The sequence below is a fragment of the Hordeum vulgare genome, chromosome 1H, assembly GCF_904849725.1.
Source record: "Hordeum vulgare subsp. vulgare chromosome 1H, MorexV3_pseudomolecules_assembly, whole genome shotgun sequence".
NCBI lineage: Eukaryota > Viridiplantae > Streptophyta > Magnoliopsida > Poales > Poaceae > Hordeum > Hordeum vulgare.
Window position 1 is genome coordinate 42,236,036 of NC_058518.1, and position 23,655 is coordinate 42,259,690.

At 44.9% G+C, this 23,655-nt stretch overlaps 1 long non-coding RNA gene and 1 pseudogene across 1 annotated transcript; both read right to left on the bottom strand.

Annotated features, from left to right (window-relative positions):
* Positions 1–3,156: 3,156 nt before the first annotated feature.
* On the bottom strand, positions 3,157–4,970 carry LOC123412270. The gene is made up of 2 exons (XR_006613465.1): positions 4,451–4,970; positions 3,157–3,587 (listed from the first exon to the last, which is right to left on the bottom strand). It is a non-coding gene; the product is annotated as an uncharacterized LOC123412270 (long non-coding RNA).
* A 903-nt stretch (positions 4,971–5,873) lies between these two features.
* On the bottom strand, positions 5,874–7,231 carry LOC123412335 (annotated as a pseudogene).
* Between the last annotated feature and the right edge of the window lie 16,424 nt (positions 7,232–23,655).

The following is a 23,655-nucleotide window of genomic DNA, read 5'->3' on the forward strand; positions in this document are numbered from 1 at the left end:
AAAAAAATGATTATTAGTCATTTTTCCATAAACGCAAAATTTCGAGTTTAGACTAGGGCCGGGCCGACAAAAACCGAAGACCTGTGCCAATCTTTAAAATTGGGCCTAATCTACAAATAAAATATATCAAGAAATGCACTCCCTCCGTCTTAAATTTTTTGTCTTAGATTGGTTTTGATATGAATGTATCTAGTAATGTTTTGGTATTTAGATACATTTATTTCTAGACAAACATAAGACAAGAATTTTAAGATAAAGGAAGTACTTATTAATTGATTTTTTATTTAAAATATTTTTTTGGATGAAAACTTGGCACACAAACAGCAGAAAAATTATGTCATGAAAAAGAAACAAAAGCACCTTGAGATTACTTGCTCATGTGTGATGTGTCGCTGGATCGCTGCTTAAATGCTCTAAACTGGCTCATTGTTCGCTCCTACCATGCTTGTGCTCATGATTTGTTTCAGATTTCCTTTTGAGAGAACAGGCTTTGTAAAGTACTCCCTCCGTTCTTAAATATAATTTTTTTTAAACATTTCAACAGGGGACTACATACGAAACAAAATGAATGAATCTATACACTAAAATATGTCTATATACATCCGTATATAGTTTTCTATTAAAATGTTTAAAAAGACTTATATTTAAAAACGAAGGGAGTATTATGTGCCCATATGCGTAACGGGCTCGGGCTCATAAAGTTCTGCTGCCAATTCAGCCTGCGGGCACATCAGCGGCCCAGCCTTAGTGCACGACCCAACATTCACGAACACATGGATACACAGGCCGAAATCATTAGTTAACGAATACACCTTCAAACGATTACTCCCACCTTCACAGGTTATGACAAGTGACGCATTTATGACAAGTGACGCACTGCATGCATGTTATTTATCGCAACCTCCCTTTTTTCATAGATCCGTATTTTTAAAATGTCTTATCTCCTAAACCATACGTTCAAATCTCGAACCGTTTTCATCGTTAGCTAGATCTTCATAATTAGATCCCATGGTGACAGGTTTTCATGAACTTTTTTTTCATGAAAAAAACCGTATGAAAAAACCATACCTCACGCGATAGAAAAAACAGAAAACACGTTTTCCCTTTCCGAAAGGCACGGGTCGTGCCTCTCGCGAAGGCAAAACTGTGTCTCTCGTGCAAAAAAAAAGAGAGCAGAAAACGCGTTTTTCCCCTTTTCGAGTGAGGCACGGGCGTGCCTCTCGCAACGGTAAAACCGTGCCTTTCGCGGAAGCAAAACCGTGCCTCTCACAAAAAAAAAACAGAAAACGCGTTTTTTCCCTTTCGGGAGAGGCACGAGCGTGCCTCTCGAGAAGGCAAAACCATGTCTTTAGCAGAAGCAAAACCGTGCCTCTCGTAAAAAACAGAAAACACGTTTTTTTTCCTTTCCGAAAGACACAGACGTGTCTCTCAAGAAGGCAAAACCGTGTCTTTCGTGAAAGCAAAACCGTGCGTGCCTCTCGAGAAGGCAAAACCGTATCTTTCGTGAAAGCAAAATCGTGCCTCTCACAAAAAAATAAAAACGCGTTTTTTTCCTTTTCGAGAGGCACGGCCATGCCTTTCGCAAAGGCAAAATTATGCCTTTTGCTGAACCAAAACCGTGTCTCTCACAAAAAAACAGAAAACGAGTTTTTTCACGTAAAAAAAAGATAACTCGTTTTTTGGTGAAAAATAATATATTTTTTTCGTCCAAAACTTACGAAAGACATGTGAAAAACCATAACACCAAAAAATCGAAAAAAAAACTACTCAAAAAGGCGAAAACGCGTGCGAAAAAAATACAAAAAAAACGCTCAGTGTGCGACACGTGACGGCTGCGGCAACCTCTGGATTGACGCCCTGCCCTAGTTTAGACGAAACATGTTTAATCCATGGGTTGACTACGATATGCAATCAAAGATTGCGGTAACCTCTGTGGGTTAAACCCTGTCAACAGAAGTGTCTTCAACGCATCAACATAAGTGAAAATATGCTTTTAGAAGCAGGTTATCTTATCCTAGCTGCATTTCAGGATAAGATACAGGTTAGCTAAAACATGTTCCGTAAATTTAATCTAGACAGGTAGTAGTAAATTCAGGTTTTGCTTAAACAGATCCTGTCAAAACATGCTATCCAAACAATCCCTACAAGTATGTCCCTTATGTTTAGGAGCTTATGGTAGGTACTAGTATTAATGTTGTGTTGTACGATTAAATTTGTGGAATGGAAATGGAATTCATTGTTGCTAGTGTATCAAGCAGTCACACTAAAATTCAAACTAGACACGATTTTGAAACTAGTTATTTGGTGTACAAATTAAGTAAATGAAACCTGGCATTAAACATATATTAAAACAAAGTCCATTGCGCACCCCTTTCCCTTTTGCATATGAATGTGACCGTGGTGGCACAGTGAAGTTTGAGCAGTTCAGGTTATTGAAGCTAGCAATTTTGAGAAATGAGCATTGCCATGATCCATAAGAGAGCAAAGCTGCAAGATATATGAGTAGTCGATCGGGGAAATACCAGTATACCTACCATAATCATCGGGTGAACAGGGGATCATAACAGTGTATAAAAATTAAGCTGGATCATCGGTTTCTATCCAACTAAGGTGCTACTTCACTGGCCCGTGTAATTAACTAGCTGAACTGCAGGTTTCTAAGTATTTTGCAATATATTTTTAATACAATGTTGCATACGTATAACTGAACTTTACTTGTGGATTTCTGTGCATGTAACTCATAATGTTCCGCTTACTATAATATTGGCGAAGGTGAAGATGAGCCAGGATGGACCCCTCTACGCGACACATACATGCTTGGTTCCAAATTGAAGGACTGGGATAAAGCACAGGTAAAAATCCTCTGGATGTAGCATTATTTAGTGTGATTACAACAACGCATGCACCTGTATAGTTAACTAATGTTTTGTTTACTGGGCAGGATTATGATGTGGCTAAACCGAGCGAGATCCCTTTTGTTTACTAGGTTTCATTGCGTGCATCCAAAAGCCCAAGATTCCTACATGCAAACCTTGTAATTTTAGTTTCTCTTCAATTTTGTATGACAACAAAATTCTTGCAGAACTGTTGTCACAGCTTAATGCGGATAATTGTTTTGCCGAGAATTGTTTGTAGTGCATTAAGACAAACCTGATATTTTGGTGTTGCAATGACTTGTTGTTGAAAATTTTACTAGTTTGTCCGAAGAGGTTTATCTGGCATACAGACGATTTTTACAGGAATAGCTAGCTGCATGAAATTTGGTTTCAAAATGTATTACTCAGGGATAACATCGGGGCCAGCTAGCTACTGCATGCTTTGCTAAGACCAAGCTTTAAGCTGCATATATACACAAACGACAACTATGGCGCCCATCATGCTTGCCTATAGGAAAATGGACCAGGAGTCCAGGAAGTAGTGGCAGCCACTCTGAACACTCATTTTCCCTTCGATACGAGAACCTCTATCATCCACCCTGATTACCTTGTTTGCCCTTCAGAAACTGTACCACAGAGAAGCGACAACCAATTCTGCAGTGCATGTTGTAATTCTGACGATTCATCAAAAATTCCCGGTGCCTTCTATGCCTATCGATATCAAATTCACAACTCCAATAAGCATGTACATAACAAATAGCCCACAAAATAGGAAAACTTTAAGACAAATAAGAATGAGCTATTTATCCTCTGCATAGAAAAACCTCGGCATATATAAAAGACTTGGGGGATTGACATTGAAATAAAGTTATTTGTCCTCTGGCAGGTCAATGGCTAAGGAATCTCTTTGTTGTGACTCTGTTCTTAGGTAGCTCAGTAGAAACTTTATCAATCATTAATTTTATTAGCGTTCCAGGTAGGTCAGATGCTATAAGAACTTTACCGGTCATTCATACAAGCGGTGATTTATCTCGAAAAGCAATTTTAGAATACAAAGTATTTTGGGAGTATGGTGTTTGATCTGAGCCACCATGGAGGCTGGATTTCTAAAAAAAATCAAAATTCAAAGTTTTTGTTAAAAAAAACTGATTTTTTGTACAAATAAATAAGTATGTGAGGTGTATGTGTTAAAAAGTCCTATATTTGTTTTTTTTTGCACAATCCTCATTTCAACGTTTTTCATCCTGAAAATTTACACACTTGTGCATTATGCCTTCATGCATGTCTCCGTGTTTTTTTTCAAAAAAATTTGAAATGTAAAATATGAATTTTGAATTTTTCATTTGGAAGCTTCCATGGAGCTCGGCCTCCAAAAGCAATTTACGGTATTTTGGGTATACATATACAACATACAAGCCAACACTTGCATCAGTGCAAAAGAGAGCCTTGCAACACAAACACGCTATTTGTAACATACACCATGATCATCACAACATGTTGTACATGTGTTTGCAGCAAAACACACGAGCTTCCAACATGTCAAAAAATGTAGGCAACTTAAAAAATAATCTAACCTTCATTTGGAGCACCGACGTCGATGTTTCGGGCTCATGGGATCCTGTTCGGAGCTGGATTGAGCAACCACCAAACCATCTTCCGCCAAGGTCAATGATAACATTGACCTCCTCCACCCGCCACCACCCGAAAAGAGGTGAGCGACAAACTAGGGCATAGAGAAGCGGAGCTCCTAAGTGCAGAGGTAGAGTAGTAACACCGACTATCGGCTGTGGGGCCTCACATCAGTGGCTCCCACTGTACTGCATGAGGTTGCTTTTTATACGAACAAAGGAATATATAGGGGGTGTTTGTTTCCATGGACTTTTTAGTGTAGGGACTAAAAAAGTCCCTTTTAGTCTCATGTGAAACAAACAGGACGGACTTTTCGGGACTAAAAGGGGGTATTTGGGACTAAAGGAAGAAGTCCCTATGGTAGGGTCTTTATGAGACTTTTTTAGCACTTTTTCCAACAATGCCCCTACTTTTAGCATGTCATTTAATAACTTCTAATACATTACTAGGGGTAACATGATCTTTTTGCATGTCATTTAATGACCTCTAGTCCATGTTTAGTCCATGAAAACAAACAGGTAGGGACTAGAGACTTTTTAGTTGGGACTAAAAAAAGTCCTGAGACTTCTAAACCAAACAGGGCCATAGATAGATAGACAAATAGAGAGAGAAGTGTTAGGATTAATTAATACATGTCAATAATTAAGGGATAATCCCTGCTTGTACTAATCGCATGAAGTTTCAAACTGTTGCGTCGGTTCTGTTGAACAGACGCCTCCTCCGAACAGACGCCTCTCTACTGGCGTGGTCCCTTCCCTTGTATAAATAGCAGTTACCATGTAATAAAGAGGACACTTGATTCATTTTATTGTCTCTAGACCTTTCTCTCGATCTTTATTTCAACACGTTATCAGCACGATGCTCTTCAATGAGAGAAATAGGACATCCAGGCAGCGATTATGCACGCCCGAAATCCCCGCCCATAGAACCTTGTACCTTCGCGACCACCATTCGAGAAAAACAATGGCAAGCGGCCATAAATTGCCCCGGCGACGTGGCTTTCCTGTGGCCGGCATCGCTACACGCTCGGGCTAAGGCCCTATTTTTTTTAAAAAGTCCTAGGACTTTTTTTAGTCCCAACTAAAAGGTCCCTAGTCCCTATCCGTTTTTTTCCAGGGACTGAACAGGGACTAGAGGTCATTAAATGACATGCAAAAAGATCATGTTACCTCTAATAATTATTAAATGAGATGTTAAAAGTAGGGGCACGGTTGAAAAAAGTGTCAAAAAAGTTTCAAAAAGACCCTCCCATAAAGACTTCTTCCTTTAGTCCCAAATACCTCATTTTAGTCTCTAAAAGTCCCTCGTGTTTCTTTCACATGGGACTAAAAGAGACTTTTTTTTAGTCCCTATAGCAAAAAGTCCCTCTAAAGAAACACCCCCTAATTAGCACTAATCGCTGTGACCTATAGCGAGTCAACCGGCCACTGCCTTGTTCTGCATAGAGAAGGGAATTTGTCAATATATTGTTAGTTGATCTTCTCTGTTTGTGATTAATCAAAGATTCAATTATTGATTGCTTTTTCCTGAACGTCTCTGCACCTACAAGAATTTCTTCATCCGAGCATGTGGGAATGGTGAGATGAAAGGACTGCTGAAGCATCAATGGAAATAAATTCATGGATCAAATAAAAGAAAACTTCAATCAAGAACACATCGACCAGTCATGCAAAGGGGAGAAGAAGGTACCTTGTCATTTTCTAGTTTCCCTTGCGTTGGTACTACCGGCGGGTGTTTTTCGTCGCCTCTCGCTCTTGCCGTCGGGCCTCGCCAGGCCGTGGCCGCGCCCACGCGCGCTGTGGCCGGCAGCGCCAAACCGTAGCCGTCGCTGGCCGCGCCTGCCCGTCCACTCCGCCCGTCGGCCGCGCGGAGGCCTCGCCCTCGCCCGCCCGCGCCGAGGCTCTCGCCCTCGCCCGCACCCGTCCGGCCGCCGCGCCGCGCGCCCGTCCGTGCGCCGTGCTCCGCCCGCGGGACACGGCCACCGCGCCATTGGACGTGGCCACAGCGTCGGCTGCGCGAAGACGATGCTCGCCGCCTGGGCCCTCTTCCGCCTATGCCAACGGCTGCTTTCGGCCTCACCTTCGCCGTTGCCTCTTGGCCCTCGACGTGCCGCTCCCCAGCCCGCCGTCGAGCCGCCGGGGCTGCCGCACCGGCGCATGGAGCCCAGCCACGCTCGGACTCGCAAATGGCGCGACTTCAGCTCCGGCCTCCCTCTGTATATTCCCCAAAAGAGGAAGATGGGGCGCCCGGCCTCTCCACGAGTCGTCGATGATGCATCTGCCATGGGCGGCCTTCGCGTGTATTGGTCTCGGCTGCATCGCGTGATTTGGGGGATGGATGCTACTGGGATTTCTCTGGTCGCTCTCTCCCTTATCCAACCAGTAGTTGAACAGGCTAGTGCTAGCGATGGTGTCTTAATTCACACATGTGCAAGCGTACTGGGCCACCATCATCCCCGTTCATTTGCTTAATGGCTGAGAACATTTTCAGTTTTTAGCAGACTAGTGTTCTAGCAGCACTTCTAGCAGTGTTTTAACTCTGTTTTAAACACTGCTAATTACAGTACTTAAATTTCAGTACTGTAAATATGTTGAGCACTATGTATTTCATATAATATGTTGATGTAATATATCTTCATGTTTCTTATATGTTGAGACTAATTACATCTATTATTTGCAATTGAGATTTTTATCTCTTGCAAAGATAAATTCAGTACCTCTATAGTACTGATTTGCGATTGAAAATTTTCTTCTCTCGCAAAACAATCTTTTTGCGATTGAGATTAAATTGTTTTTCTCGCAAAATATTAATTCCCTTTATTGAATTATCTTGCAACTTAATACAAGATCATCTCATTTAATTTGATGTCTATACAATTCAAGTTTTTCACTTGAACATCAAGTTTGCAACATCATTACTATCTATTACAATAGTAGTGTATTTTTGTTGAGTACGATATATTCCAGAATATATGTATCTTCATGTTCGCTACATGTTGAGATTAATACGTCTATTTGCAATTGAGATTTTTAATTTCTTGCAAATAAGAATGCAAAATTCAAAGTCATTTCTTCAAATTGATGTATTGGGATTACAAGGTAGTCACATAGATCTACTGCATTCGCAGATTATCAATGACTATAGTTAAAGCCTACATTTTGTCATTTGGACACCATAATTGCTTTACAAAATGCTCTCCCACACATTTTACTAAGTCATGACATAAGGCATTACGAGTACGAGTGAGTATCTACTGATTTCATCAGATTATACTCCCTAGTGCTGCGAGATCCACTCCATTTTGGAGATTATCTTCAAGGTGTCATACTTAGCAATTTGAGATTCACATTATAATGGTTTCAAGGTAACTTTTCGAAATATCCATTGATTTTGATAAAGTTCATTACAACATTGTGACAGCCCGATGCCGACACCCCAAAAGATTCCCCTTTATTCCCATTTTTGTCGTGTGGTTATTTTTATTTGTCGCATCATCATCAGATCATTCGCATCATGAGCATTGCATCAACATCTCCGTTGCCGCTAGTTTTCAAGAGTTACATCCGTTGTTAGTTGCCGATTCTCGTTGTTGTTCGTTCTGAGACGTTCACACACGCACGCGCCCGCGGCATCGTCGTAACCCTGTGTTTAAAAGTGTGCGTAAAACTTTCTCTGATTGGGTTGAGATTTAACTGCGGTCTTATTTCAATATAGGTAGGCCACCTATCAAGTTTCGTCGCAATCGGAGTCCGTCTGATACCCGAACGATCCACCGTAGTGGCACCGTATTCGGTCTATCGTCGGATGTGTCCCGGTGTTTTCAATCGCGTTGCCGGGCCGCCCGTTTTCTCTCTCATCCCCGCCTAGCCCCTCTACACAGTGCACCGACCATACGCGTAGCCTAGTCCGGAAACCTCCCGAAACCCGAACCGGGTGCTCGTGACCGTTGGGTCCAGATCAACCCGGTTTTACTGTAAATCGTCTTCGGTTTGTTCATTGGACTCCCTACCCCCTAGTTATCTGGACCACCCGATCTAAATCGAAAGGTCCAGGTGCCCCTATTACCTAACCCCTAGGCATATATAGACCAACCGTAGACCTAAAACTAGACTAAGCCTACAAACAGAGCCTTGTCCCATCCATTCCTTCCCCAAATCCCGCAGCGCCGCCGCCACCAGCTTCCTCGGGATCTCCTCCCGACCAACCAACGCGAGCCATGCGCTCCAATCCCCCCCCCCCCCCGCGACAGATCCCATCGCCCCGGGCCCGGGCGGCCGCCGCCAACCGGTCCTCCGATCGAGGGCCTCGCGACCACAGCGTCGGCGCCGTTCCCGTTCAATGTTGATCGAGCCAAATCCGATCGAGCGAGGGAGCGTTGACCCCCGAGGCAGCGTCCTCCCTGCGCCCCTGTGCCAGCGCCTAGGCCAGCGTCGGCGCCGCAGCGCCCTCCCTGGCCGGCCTCCTCCCGCCTGGGTCGGCAACCTCCTGCAACCCCCTCGCCCGCCTGGGCCTTCCCCCGCTGCGGCCCAGCAACCGACCAGGCCGAGGCCAGGTCCTCTCGCCCCAAGCCGGCCCAGGACACGACCGACCCCCCGAGCCCACTGCACCAGGCCGGCCCAAGGTGACCCCCCCCCCCCCGCTTCTCTATTTCAAGCCTAGGGCGATTTCTAGATATCTACGCTCGAGTTAGGCCTGGTAGATTATTTTTCTTTTAGGGATTTTCGTTTTAGTTAATTTCACAAATTAGTCGCATAATAAAACATCCATATCTTTTATTCTGTAAGCCGGATCACGACGTGTAGCATGTGGATTTTGTGTAGAATTTCGTTTAGAATCCGAATTTATAACTTGCATATTTGTTTGACGTTGTTTGACGTGTCGAATGCATAGATTAACGTGCTGTTTCTATAGGATCCGTTCTGTAGTTATTTCTCGTGCGTGTCCGGATAGCCCGAATGCCATAGTAGAAATGTTCATGTTTTAGGAACCACTTTTCCATGTATTTTAGAGTAGACGTTGGTATTTTTGTGTGTAGGGATTGCCGCTAGTTTATTTTTCCGTGTATAGGTTATTATCTCGCATTTACGTGTGGCATTATTTTTTTTTGTGCAACCCCACATATTTTATATATTTTCGGGGTAGAAAAATCCATGGGGTTTTTCTATGCAATTAGTTTTAGCTTTTGAGTAAGTTAGTTCACGCGATATTTTGCCATGTTGCCCTCTTGTCTATTTCGTAGGATTTAATCTGTGCTTCGTTTGAAGGAGGTGTCAACTAGAGAGTTGCCCTTTGATGTTTACTCCAGCCCCTGGTATTTTTGGTTGCAATAGAAATGCATGTTTAGGTGTGGTTTGCTTGCTCTCAAGTTGCTAGAAATATTGCTGATTTGGAGGTGCTGAAATATTTCTAAGTCTGGAATATGTTATATTTTGTTGATGTCTTGTCTTGCTTCTATCTTGTGATATATAGCTCTTTTGAGGTTGGTGCAATTGAGTTAGTTGTAGACTTTATGTTTCTCTAGCATGCTATGAATTTTCATGCCATTTGGAGTCCTGTAGCTTATGGTTTTGCTGCTGTCAATATGGCTTCAGATCAAAAACTGCACTTTCATGAAGTGTAATTTTCACTAAGTCTGAAATAGTGTGTGAGTAGCCATTTTGTGACTTCTTTCCCTAGTGATCCATGATGCCATGCTAGTTGTTGTTAGTTGTTTGTTGTAGTGCTTCTTGCCCTCTATCTTGTCATGCCTTGGTTGATTATATTTGAGTTGAGTAGCTCATAGCTGTGGGGTGTAGAAAATGCTATGTGGCTGATTTTGGCAGATTGTAGTGATATCTTGTTTTGCTCGTAGTTGTTGAACCGTAGCTCCGATTTGATCGTGTCCTATATGAAACTTGATTAGAATCTTGCGTAGTTTCATTTTCTCTTTCTGGTTGTGTGTTTCGAAGTGCTCGTAACCGTCGTTGCACGCATTTTGCATTTATGCCACCATATCTTGCGGTGCTTGTATCTTTTGAACCGTAGCTCCGTTGGAGATGTTCTCTATGTGTAAATTGCTTGAAATGACGCGTAGAATCACGTGAACCTATTTGTTTTTCTGTTTAACAACTAATTAAATGTGTTAGTTCAGATCTGGACAGAATTATAAATTAACATGTGAGGTCGTTTCGGAGATGCTATATGTCATTTCCGACCTCATTTAAAATGCCTAGATAGGTAGTTTAATTACGCTCACCTCTTGCCATGTTTAATAACATTTAATATTTCCGTGTACCTAATCGGGATAGAACTAAATAAAGGAAGGTGGAGTTTCGTCAATATGCAACTCGTTGCATATTGAACTTCACTTAATGTGTAGTGTTTGTTTGTGTGATTTGCCATGCCGTGACTTGCATGTATTCAGTTGCTCATGTATCATATGTGTTGTGCATCGTGTGGTGTATATCGTGTGTTGATTTGTGTTTCCGGTTTGCTTTGTCTCGATAGAGTTCCGCAAGCGTGTCGGATTGTGAGGACCCGTTCGACTACGTCGGTTCGTCTGTTTCACGGAGTCGTTCTTCTTCCAAGCGGGATCTCAGGCAAGATGACCATTTCCCCAGATACCATTACTATCATTGCCATGCTAGTTTTACCGTTTCTACCCTTTATGTCTCGTTGCCTACCACATGTTATATATGAGCCTCTCAACAATGTCATGAAACCTTCAACCTGTTCAACCTAGCAAACCACTGATTGGCTATGTTACTGCTTGCTTAACCCTATGTTAGCGTTGCTAGTTGCAGGTGCAGTTGCTTCCATGTGATAACATGGATTCCTTGTTATATCACCATATTAAATGTTATTTAATTTAATGCACCTATATACTTGGTAAAAGGTGGAAGGCTCGGCCTTTCTAGCCTGGTGTTTTGTTCCACCTTTGCCCCCTTAGTTTCGACTACCGGTGTTATGTTCCATAATTGAGCGCTCCTAACACGATCGGGGTTGTTATGGGGACCCCTTTGATAATTCGTTTTAGATTAAAGCTGGTTTGGCAAGGCCCAACTTTGGTACTACATTTGCCTAATAACCTAATAAAATTGCATAGGGACTTTCCGGACCCCGAGGATAATTTAATCAACCCCCGGGCTAGTGCTCCTCATGAGTGTTGGTCCCACCTGAGCGATGTCCGGCGCCCATTTGGTTACCCAGAGGTTTAGCAATCCCGGCGTCTAGCTCATCCGTCGTGTCCTGAGAACGAGATACGCGGCTCCTATCGGGATCGTTGACACGTCGGCCGGCCTTGCTGGATTAGTTTTACCTTTGACGAGATATCTTGTGCATCGGGATTCCGGTGATGCTTTGGGTAATCTCAGAGTTGAGGTTTTCCACTAGGGAATCCAACGAGATCGCGAGCTTCGTGATTGAGGATTTCTATGCGGCTTGTGGTAATTTTTGATGGACTAGTTGGAGCACCCCTGGAAGGTTAAATCTTTCGGAAAGCCGTGCCCACGGTTATGTGGCAACGTGGAAACTTTGTTTAACACTGGTTCTAGATAACTTGAAGTTAACCTAATTAAAATATGCCAACTGTGTGCGTAACAGTGACTGTCCCTTTCGTGAGTCCCTTCTCCGATCGAGGACAAGGTGGGGTTATGTCTGACGAAGGTAGGTGTTCAGGATCATTCATTTGATCATCAGTAGTTCACGTCCGTTATGCGTAGATCATCCCCCTCTTATTTCTTGTACTCGTAAGTTTAGCCACCAAATATATGGTTAGCCGCTGCTGCAACCTCACCACTTAACCATGCCTCACCCAATAAGCTTTGCTAGTCTTGATACGTTTGGAAATGAGATTGCTGAGTCCCCTGTGGCTCACAGATTACTACAACACCAGTTGCAGGTACAGGTAAAGGTTACTTGACGCGAGCGCGTTGATTGTTCATTTGGAGTTGCTTCTTCTTCTTCTTCTTCATCGATCTAGGATGGTTCCAGGCCGGCAGCCTGGGATAGCAAGGATGGACGTCGTTCTTCTTTTCTCGTTTGTTTTCGTCCGTAGTCGCACCCTGCTCTTCGTCATGATGATTAAGTATTGTATTGTTGTGTCTCTGATGTAGCTTGTGGCGAGTGTAAGCCAATTCTATTATATAACTCTTCTTTTCAGTACATGTACTTGTAACGATATCCATTCTTGCGAAACGATGAGATGCGCTTCTATCCCTGACGAGGCCCTCGTGCCAAATTGAGGATGGGGTCGCATCTTGGGCGTGACAAACATCAACCATGATGGTTTTCAATTTACCGTCGTAAATTAATTATCTCTGGTAACCGATGGCTAGAGAATTTGAGGCATTCGCCCTCAATGGCCACCACTGCCCTATCTAGGCCAAAGGACATCATGATCACTCTTATATCTCGTGGGATAATGTGTGAAATCCAAGACCGTGAGATTCATCTCTGGTCAGGATCACACCGCTAACAGAAAAATATTGCCTTATACTTTATAAGGCATTAGATTCAGACCTCAGCATGTGGTAATTCTGTATCAGCAATTCCTGGGATACAATGAACCTCAAGGTCAAAGGTTTGAAGCTCACTTCAACCTTCAACGTGACATTACTAATGATGACGGGACCCTATGCGCACGGAGAACGTGATGGTTGAATATGCCTCAACCGACATGTTTGGAGACTATGAATAGTCTCTCAATCTCTTGAGTGATCAATATTTATTTATGTCCATTTATGATGTTGTATCAACAACATAAGTATTGTTGTCATCCTATATTGTATATCACAATATATTATATAAGTACTTTGGTACAAATACATTTATATGTATTATATATATCTAACAGTGATTTTCATATTGAGAATCTTCATGTCTATATATATATATATAGATTTCTACGGGAGTCAATCCAATGAAAGATGATATGTGACTTCTGGACATATGCACCACAAACTCTATACTCAGTGAAGTCCAATGTTTCCACTCTCGTTGAGAGAAAGGAGATATTTTAAAATCGCTAGACGCGATGAGGTATTTGTTAGCTTAATTTGAGTCATATTTACTATCCCTCTGGGTACTCGAGTAATGTCAGGATGCTTTATTGCTCCTGGTTTAACTCGTACCCTACTAAACTATAGAGTTGTTCATCAAAATAGTTTCCATAGCAAAACTTATGATGACAAGAAAGAGAAATAACTTCTCTTTACCATATGCAGCGGATATGGAAAGCACATTCTCTATGTATCATCTGGATTGTACTACACATACGACACAACCTGTAGCACATGTTGCGTACGAGATAGTTTTCCACAGTGTCTTGTACATGACATACTTGGCATTCTCGCCTGGTCATCAAGACGTTGGGTTGAAAGCGAAACTATCAACAATTCTAGTAGTCTATGATTATTATGATGCTAAATTCTAATGGTATTTGGATTTTGTGTGCACTACATGTGACACGGGGAAGCTAATTTTAAGGCTCGCGCACCATAAATTCTACGCTAAACTACTCAGACTCCTTGAATGCATCAAGTCGAGGTAAGTGGCTCTTCCCATCCATTGACTAGACCATTCAGGTATTCCATGGTTCTAAAAGACATATCTATACGATTGTCTCAAGTGTGATTTATCCACATGAAACCATTGGCTCATTATCCTGACATTGATTTTCAAGCAAATCGAATGGATAACATTGCAAAATTCTCCTTGAGTGCCTTCTCTATGGCCCTTGGGTTGAAGTTTAGCAATTTGTCCTAATGTCTAGACTCAAAATGGTTTGGTAGAATCCTTTATCCAAAGAATTAAGCTCATTGCATTATCTTTACTTTGGAATTGCAACTTACCAACTTTACGTTGGAGTCATGCAGTTTTACACGCTCATGACAGAACTACATAATATTATTCCCCTCTATCTTTGATATGTGGAAACCTACCAAGTATTTTCCATCTGTGGTAATTCGGTTGCATGCCAATATCACCACCCGACATACATCATTGGCCCCTCAACATATAGTTGGGATCTATGTGTGGAATAACTGTATTTCCGTCAATACCTCAAGCCCCTGGCATGGGGAGTTATTCAAGGCCACTATGTTGATTCAATGAGGAATATTTCCATGCATTAGGGGAAGAATTCAAGTACCATGAAGAATGTCGGGAAATTAGTGGAATGTTAAACACATTTCTGCCTCAAGTCCATGTACTCAAAGATCTGAACCATGCGTTCAGAAGGTTTGTAACACATTGCAAATAACTTGCCAGATTCATTTACTGACTATAAAGGTGTCACGCAATCCTACAATCCTGCAAAAATACGTTGGAAAGAGTGGAGGTACCAATTAAAACCACTCAACTCCCCGTTCAAAGCAACAGGGGAGAAGTACGACGATGGTATATCAGGATTCAACTTCTAGCAAGAAAGGATATCAAGGCCTATGATGTTGGAAATATGACCTAAAGGCAATAATAAATTGGTTATTATTATATTTCCTGGTTCATGATAACCGTTTATTATCCATGCTAGAATTGTATTGATTGGAAACTCAAATACATGTGTGGATACATAGACAACACACTGTCCCTAGTGAGCCTCTAGTTGACTAGCTCGTTGATCAAAGATGGTCAAGGTTTCCTGGCCATAGGCAAGTGTTGTCACTTCATAACGGGATCACATCATTAGGAAAATGATGTGATAGACAAGACCCAAACTATAAATGTAGCATATGATCGTGTTAGTTTATTTCTACTGTTTTCTGCATGTCAATGTATTTGTTCCTCTGACCATGAGATCATGCAAATCCCGGACACCAGAGGAATACCTTGTGTGTATCAAACGTTGCAACATTACTCGGTGACTATAAAGGTGCTCTACAGGTATCTCCAAAGGTGTCTATTGGGTTGGTATGGATCAAGACTGGGATTTGTCGCTCTGTGTGACGGAGAGGTATCTCGGGGCCCACTCGGTAATACAACATCACAATAAGCCTTGCAAGCAATGTGACTAAGGAGTTATTCATGGGATCTTGTATTACAGAACGAGTAAAGAGACTTGCCGGTAACGAGATTGAACTAGGTATAGAGATACCGACGATCGAATCTCGAGCAAGTAACATACCGAAGGATGAAGGGAACGACATACGAGATTAACTGAATCCTTGACATAGAGGTTCAACCGATAGAGATCTTCGTAGAATATGTGGGAGACAATATGGACATCCAGGTCCCGCTATTGGTTATTGACCAGCGAGTGTCTCAGGTCATGTCTGCATAGTTCTCAAACCCGCAGGGTGTGCACACTTAAGGTTCGGTGACGTTTTGGTATAGTTGAGTTATAGCTGTTGGTGACCGAAGGTTGTTAGGAGTCCCGGATGAGATCGCGGACGTCATGAGGAGCTCCAGAATGGTCCGGAGGTAAAGATTGATATATAGGAAGTCCTGTTTTGGTCACCGGAAAAGTTTCGGGCTCATCGCTAGTGTACCGGGAGTGTCGGGAGGGGTGCCGCGGACCATCGGGAGGGGTGCCACGCCGCATGGGGCCTCTGTACTGACTAAGATGCGGTCCTTTCTGATTTAGGGAACGAGGCCCCGAATTGGAAAGAAGCGCATCTAAGCGTTTCGCAAGCACGGTAACATAGCACATGCATAATAATAACAGAATGACAATAAGGGATTCAAGTGCCATCTCATAAATATATCAGAGTTACATCACGCATCCAAACAAGGTAGTTCCGCTACGGACTACAAAACATGAGAAATGACTATGCTACCCTGCATGCTTGCCCATGATCACGACCACGCCTCAGTCTTCTCGATAGTTCACGTACAGGCGGTCGTTCTCCTCATTGTACTGCCATGCCAGCTGTGTGCCGTCGGGATCACCTGTCTCGGGGGTACCTGAACCTGTTGGTGTTGTGAAGGAATCTGTGAGCCACGGGGACTCAGCAATCTATGACCTCGGTGCCAGAACTAGTCAAGTTATTAGGTTGGAAACGTGGAGTATTTAGGTTGCAGCATCCTAAGCTTTATACGGTGGCTAATTTACGTAGAACATGTATTGAAGGTGGTCTATTCTAGCAGTCGATGATTAACTGATCACTAAGGGTGTGTTTGGTTGGAGGGATAGGCTAGGGTGGTTGTGGGTATCCCCAACCAGGTGGCTGGGGATAGCCCTTTTTTTGTTTGGTTGAGAGGGTGGGGTTATCCCATTTTTTGTTTGGTTGGGAGGGTGGGTTATCCCACCGCCGCCGGCCCCTCCTGCCGCGCCGGCCGCCCCTGCTGCCACCCCGGCCTCCTTCCGCCGGCCACGCCTACCGCCGCCCCGGCCGCCCCTCCTGCCGCAGCCCCTCCTGCCGCCGCGCCGGCCGCCCCTACCGCCGCCGCCCCGGCCACCCCTCCTGCCGCCGCCCCGGCCGCCCCTACCGCCGCCGCCCCGGCCTCCTGTAGCCGCGCCGAACGAAGCGCGCGTGGGGTGGTTGCCACTATCCGCTCGTTTTTTGCGGGTCTGGCCATACCTTTTTTTGGAGAATATTCCCAGCATTTGGTTGACTCTATCCCTCCTCGCCCCAGATCCAAACGCATGGCAACCACAGAAAAAAGTGGTTATCCCTGTCCCTGGGAGGATATCCCTCCAACCAAACACACCCTAAGTGATCCTGAACACCTACTTACGTCAATCATAACCCCATCGTGTTCCCGTTCAAAGAGAGAACTTCGAAGGGGACAGTCACGGTTACGCACACAGTTGGCAATTTTATTAGCATATGTTTAACTTATCTATTACCGGATGTTAACAAACATTCCAAGTTGCCACATAACCGCGGGCACGGCTTTCCAAAAGATTAAACCCTGTAGGGGTGCTCCAACTAGTCCATCACAAACGTACACGGGCCGCAAAGTAATCCTCTATCACGAATCTCGTGATCTCGTCGGATTCCTTAGAGGAAAACCTCAACTCTGGGGAGAACCAAAGCTTCACCGGGATTCCTATACGCAAGATATATCGCTAAGGTAAGACAAGAGTAGTAGGACCTCCCGACGTGTCGACGACCCTGATAAGAGCCATGTATCTCAGTCTCAGGACACGCCGGATGAGCGATGGTTACCGCACCAAAACACCGAGTTGCCCCGGGGAGCGTAATAAGCTGCTCTGGGTTGGACCAACACTCATGAGGAGCACTAGCCTGGGTTGTTGATTAAATTCCTCGGGGTAGCTATTCCCTATGCAGATTATTATTAAGTGATTAGCAAATTAACACCAATGTTGGGTCCTGCCGGACAAGTCTTAGCACTACGCGATTTATCGAGGGGGTCCCCATAACAACCCCGAACACCGGTAGCCGGTAACTATGGCGGCAATAACGAAACAAAACACCCGGCAAAAGGCTAGGCCTTCCGTTATTTACCAAGTATATAGGTGCATTAATTAAATAACAGATTTAACATAATGATATCAAGCTCATGTTATCACATGAGACAAAGCACCTGCAACTACCAACGCTAACATTAGTAGCTGAGCAAAGCCTACTTAGCCATTCAAGATTTACTAGGAAGGGATAAGTGTTTGGGTATCATGGCAATTCAGGAGGCAATTATTTCAGTGGTAGGCAACAAGCATGTGACAAGGAAACGTAATCTAGCATAACAAGTCTGGAGATGGTATCAAGGTCATATCATCTTGCGTGTGATATCCTCAGCTTGGAACTGCTCTTGTTCGTCCTGCACGTACTCTCCCGAATCCACGTACTCGTTCTCCAATCCCGTTTCTACCCAACATAAAAATAGCATCCAATGAACAACAACACCTCAAGATGCAACAAGCACATGATGCATGAGATGAAAATGAACATGCATCTCTATTTCTATCACTAGCACAAGCATGAGAAGTTAAATGCAAGTTCCTGGACAGAACTTCACCCTAAGCTATCTTGACATGCATGAGAATGACATGATCATATGCGTCACGTGAAAACGATGCAAAATCATATAAAGAACATTACAAACGGAGCTACGGATCAACGGGAAACAACGAAACAAGAAATGAAGTGCTACATGTCAATTACATCTCAACACACTCCAATGGCATAACTCTGGTGTTTCCAGGTTGCCAAGACATAAAACAAACCAACATGGATGGGGTGGTGCAAGGAATTACACCACACCATCATCTATGCACTCACAAACATCAAAACACCAAAACTACACAATCTGCCATAAACAGCATCATAGCACTTTGAGAGCTCCATGCAAAGCACCTACAGCCACCCAAATATGCCAAATAAGATATGTGGCAGAAGCTATCCAAGAGTACTACAAGCACAAGCAAAAAGATATTGTAAAGGAGTTTCACACAGAAAGTTACACAGCTGCTAACTTGGCCAAAAATATCAGTTTTCACGGACTTAGTGAAAATTCCAGATTCTCACTAGCTGTTTATGCTTTGAAGCATTTTGACAGCACCCAAAACAATATTTACAGGACTCCAAATGGAATGAAAATTTACAGAGAGCTATACAAACACAAAAGCTACAACTTCCCATTTGAAAGCTAAGGCTGAATCACAACACATGGACCTGCACAAGCTCAACAACAGGAGAAGAAAATATAAGCAGATTCTCAGACTTAGTGAAAATCATAGATTTTCACTAATCTGGAATTTCAGCCACATGCCTACTTTGATTGGGCACAACTTGCACATATGAATTCCTAAGCATGAAATGAAACCAACATGTGGTAGAGGGGGTCACCCTCTAATGCCACAACAAGGAATCAACCTCTTGGGCTCACCACAACTCATGAGACCAAGCTCCAAACATAGAACAAATCTGAAATATGTCATCTCCAGAAAATGTTCCAAAGGCAAAACTGACTTCACCAATGGATTCCTGGGATGATTCTACCCCAAAAACATATATAAAACCTATGCACTTGCTTGGAACAAATGAGCACAAACTAGAAAAGAAAATCTACATAGAATCACATATAGTGAATAGTGCAACATCACATGTGCAAATCTCTAGATCAACAACTACACAAGCTCTTGCACATGACCACAACATCAATGGTGCACATGAGGGGTAGACCTCATGCCCATGTGCCTTGGCACACTACCACACACTCACATGTATCAAGTGTTAAGGCATATTTCTCCTAAGTGGTTTTAGTGATTGATGACAATTGTTGTGCGGACTAATGTTGTGTCTTGAGCATTTCATAATATTCTCTTCTAGGCACAAGATAACTCAACGCCTCTCGGAGGTTCTCAAAGACGGATTTTCTTCTACGTTTCTCTTCCTAGTTTGAGTCATAGGAAAGTCTTCGTATTAAGACGGGGTCCGCGTCGGAAAGGTTTGGGTGGAATCCTCACGCACACACTTCATGCACCCACCTATATTTTGGCCTCAATGGAGCCCCAATGGGTGTATTCTATGCCTATGCGAAAAGGGTAAGCGGTAGTACCGCTGGCACAGCGGTAGTACCGCTCTCAGAGCGGTAGTAAAATTTTACTACTGCTCCAAGAGCGGTACTGCCGCCCCAGGTGCGGTAGTAAACTTTTACTACCGCTCGAGGAGTGGTACTACCGCCCGAAGTGCGGTAGTAGTTTTTTACTACCGCTCCAAGGGCGGTACTACTGCCCTCAGTGCGGTAGTATTAATTTACTACCGCGCTGACGAGCTTTTTCTCGCATACTTTTCCCAAGGAGGTGGTGGCACGGTAGTATCCCGGTACTACCGTGGTTGGTGAGAAGCTGAGCGGTAGTACCGCTCCCAGGAGCGGTAGTACCGCTTGTACCTTTATGTGGTAAGTGGGTAACGGGTGTATCTTCCCCCCTACTATATAAAGGTATCTTCTTCTTCCTAGAGCTCACCTATAACCCCTCTAAGCTCCATTGTTGCTCCACAAGCTCATTTTAGCCCGATCTCTCTCCCTAGCCAATCAACCTTGTTGATTTTCTAGGGATTGCTTGAGAAGGCCTTGATCTATACTTCCACTAAAGGATAATTGATTCCCCCTACTAATCCTTTGCGGATCTTGTTACTCTTGGGTGGTTGAGCACCCTAGACGGTTGAGGTCACCTCGGAGCCACGTTCCATTGTGGTGAAGCTCCGTGGTCTTGTTGGGAGCCTCCAAGCATTGTGTGGAGATTGCCCCAACCTTGTTTGTAAAGGTTGAGTCGCCGCCTTCAAGGGCACCTATAGTGGAATCACGGCACCTTGCATTGTGCGAGGGCGTGAGGAGAATACGGTGGCCCTAGTGGCTTATTGGGGAGCATTGTGCCTCCACACCGCTCCAACGGAGACGTACTTCCTGTCAAAGGGAAGGAACTTCGGTAACACATCCTCGTCTTCATCGATTCCACTTGTGGTTATCTCTCACCTTTACTTTGTATTTGTTGTTGTTGTAGAGTATCTCTTACTTGCTTCTTTACACTTTGTAAGTAGCATCATATAGGTTGCTCACCTAGTGTTATTTTAGAGAACCTTTATGTTGCTAATCCTTATTTGTTAAGAAAAGCTAAAAATTGATAGTTGCCTATTCACCCCCCTCTAGTCAACCATATCGATCCTTTCAATTGGTATCAGAGCCATGTCTCTTTATTAAGGGTTTCACCACCTGAAGAGTATGGAAGGCGAAGAGGGAGTTCCCCATGGGCAACCCGAGGCCATGGACTTGACTTCGGTCACAAGGGACAACTTGAATACGGTTATGGCCGCCCTCAATACGTCCTTGAAAAACGAAGTCAAAACCATGCTTAAAGAGTTAATTGAGGGAATTAAAAGTTCACCCGAACCGGCGTTGGTGGTTAAACCCGCCAACACAGATTCGTAGGCCAATTCCTCTAAGGAAGCGGCTAAAGGCATGCGACCTTCCTCTCCTCTCGAAAAGGATGGGACTGGAACCTATGTGTTGGGGATATTGCTTATTAAGTGACCCGCCCAATATGGGCCGGGTTACTAGTAAGGCGATTCATCCTTTATGGCTAGTTGGGCCTCAGCCTGGGCGGTTCAAGGTCGCAGGATGGTTATGATTTATGGAAGGTCTCTGGGTTCTGCAAGACGGCGACTCAGAGACCGCGGTGGTTACGATTTGTAAAAAGGAAGGGACTCTTGTAAACCCTGAAGCCTCGACCTCTATATAAAGGCGAGTTTGAAGGGGGATAGATAGGTTAGAAATCATCGAGTGCTAGGTAAGGCGAGTTACGCCTTTCTTGTAATCGAATTCACATCAATACACGCCAAGCAGGACGTAGGCTATTACCTCCACGCGAGGGGCCGAACCTGGGTAACCCGCCGCGTTCCTCCTGTTCAACCCATTTGAGTCGCCACCAAAGTGCGATGGTTCCCATACTAAGTCCTTTCACGAGGACATCTGCCGTGACAAAACCACGACAGTTGGCGCCCACCGTGGGGCCTACGCACGGTGGAGTTGAGTTCTCAAAGGGAGCCCTACCAGGGTTTGGGAGTTATGCGACGGCGCTCATGACTTGGAGCCGACGCGACATAGCCTACATCGACAACCAGCGATGGGGACCTGAAGCGAATTCTCTCGAATCAGGCTACAGGGTCCCCTTCGGCAAGATCAACGTCTTCATCGGCATGATTGGGTCATCTGTTCCTGAGCCGGACATCTCCTCCGACATTGTCGAGCCGGCCAGGTACGTTCATCCAGTCATAACACGGAATCTGACCCACCCGGTCTTTGTGGGTTTCACGCAGGGGTCGGAGGAGCCAGAGCACGCGGCGGCTCAGGAGGTTACCCCCATCAACTCCAACGACGAATCATCCATGGGCGATTCAGATTCCATCCAGTCCCTCCACGGAGACGGTCTCGGAGGCTTGTCATTGGCCATGGATCCGGAGATCCTCGATCGAACCCGCCGCCAGATCGCCATCTACATGGCCGGGGCGACTCAACCCGCACAGAACCCCGCTGGAGGCGATGGGACCGGCGGGACATCCAGGAGTGCGTCAGCAGTCCTGGTGGATTTAGCGGCGGAAATCACAAGACTAATGTCAACCCCCCTCACGCCAGAGAACCAAGAAGAGATAAACGCGGAGTTAGCAAAGCTGAGGGAGGCGGTGGCGAAGGCCCATCAGGATGCCGAGACGGAGTCCGCCAGGATGGAAACACGACAAGCCCAGATTGCGGCCGAAAGGATGCGATTGAACACCGACAACTGGCGGCTTGAAAGACAGCAGCGCGCGTCTGATGCCGCCCATCAGCGGAGACACCAGGGTCGCCTGCCCCATGATCTCAATCCGACTCGCCTGTTCGACACTCCCCAAACACCCGGGATGGGAGCCGCCCCAGTTGGAGGGCTGGGCCGCCCTCCTAACCCGCCGATTCAGCCGACTGAGGGTCAAATTCCTCGTTTCCGTACCCCTCGAGGCCACTTCTCTAACCCGGTGGATAACGTGCTTGCCGCAACTCGCCATCTGGAGTCTCTTCCGATCCACGGCAACACCCCAGCCGAGATCGAAGCAAGGAACGCCATCGAGATGTTGAAAACGGTGGTGGTCCAAAACGCGCAGTTCTCAGACAGCCCCGAGCGATTGCACTCCACCCCCCAGGCGAGCTATATCAGGGGTTGGCCGGAGGATCAGCCAGCCGTAAACAGTGCCCCGCGACACTTCCCGCAGGACAACCCGCCCGAGCGAAACCCGCCGGGCGGAGGTCAACCCAACATTCAAGAGGCTCAGACTCCTCCCGCGGGGACCGGAGGGCGAGTTGGGGTGCCCTGCTTGTCCCTGTCCCTTCGAAACGAAAGAATGCCCAAGGATTTCAAAGGACCAAGAAAGGTGCCTAATTACACACCAGATCTCGAACCAACATCTTGGATCGAGGGCTATGAGATCGCCATGGACATGCTCGACGTAAACGAGGCGGTTTGCGCCAGGTATTTCACCATGATGCTCGAGGGATCGGCACGCACTTGGTTTAAAAACTTACCCCCCAATTCTATCCAGTCCTGGGCCGAGCTGAAGGAGCGTTTCATCAAAAACTTCCGGGGAACCTGTAAACGGCCGATGACGACCGTCGACTTGCAACACTGCGTACAACGCCCGGATGAGTCGGCGCATCATTGGTCGCGGCGAGTCACGGAAATTATCCATTCATCGGATGGCATCACGGCAGCGCAAGCCGTGCTTATCCTCGAGCACAACTG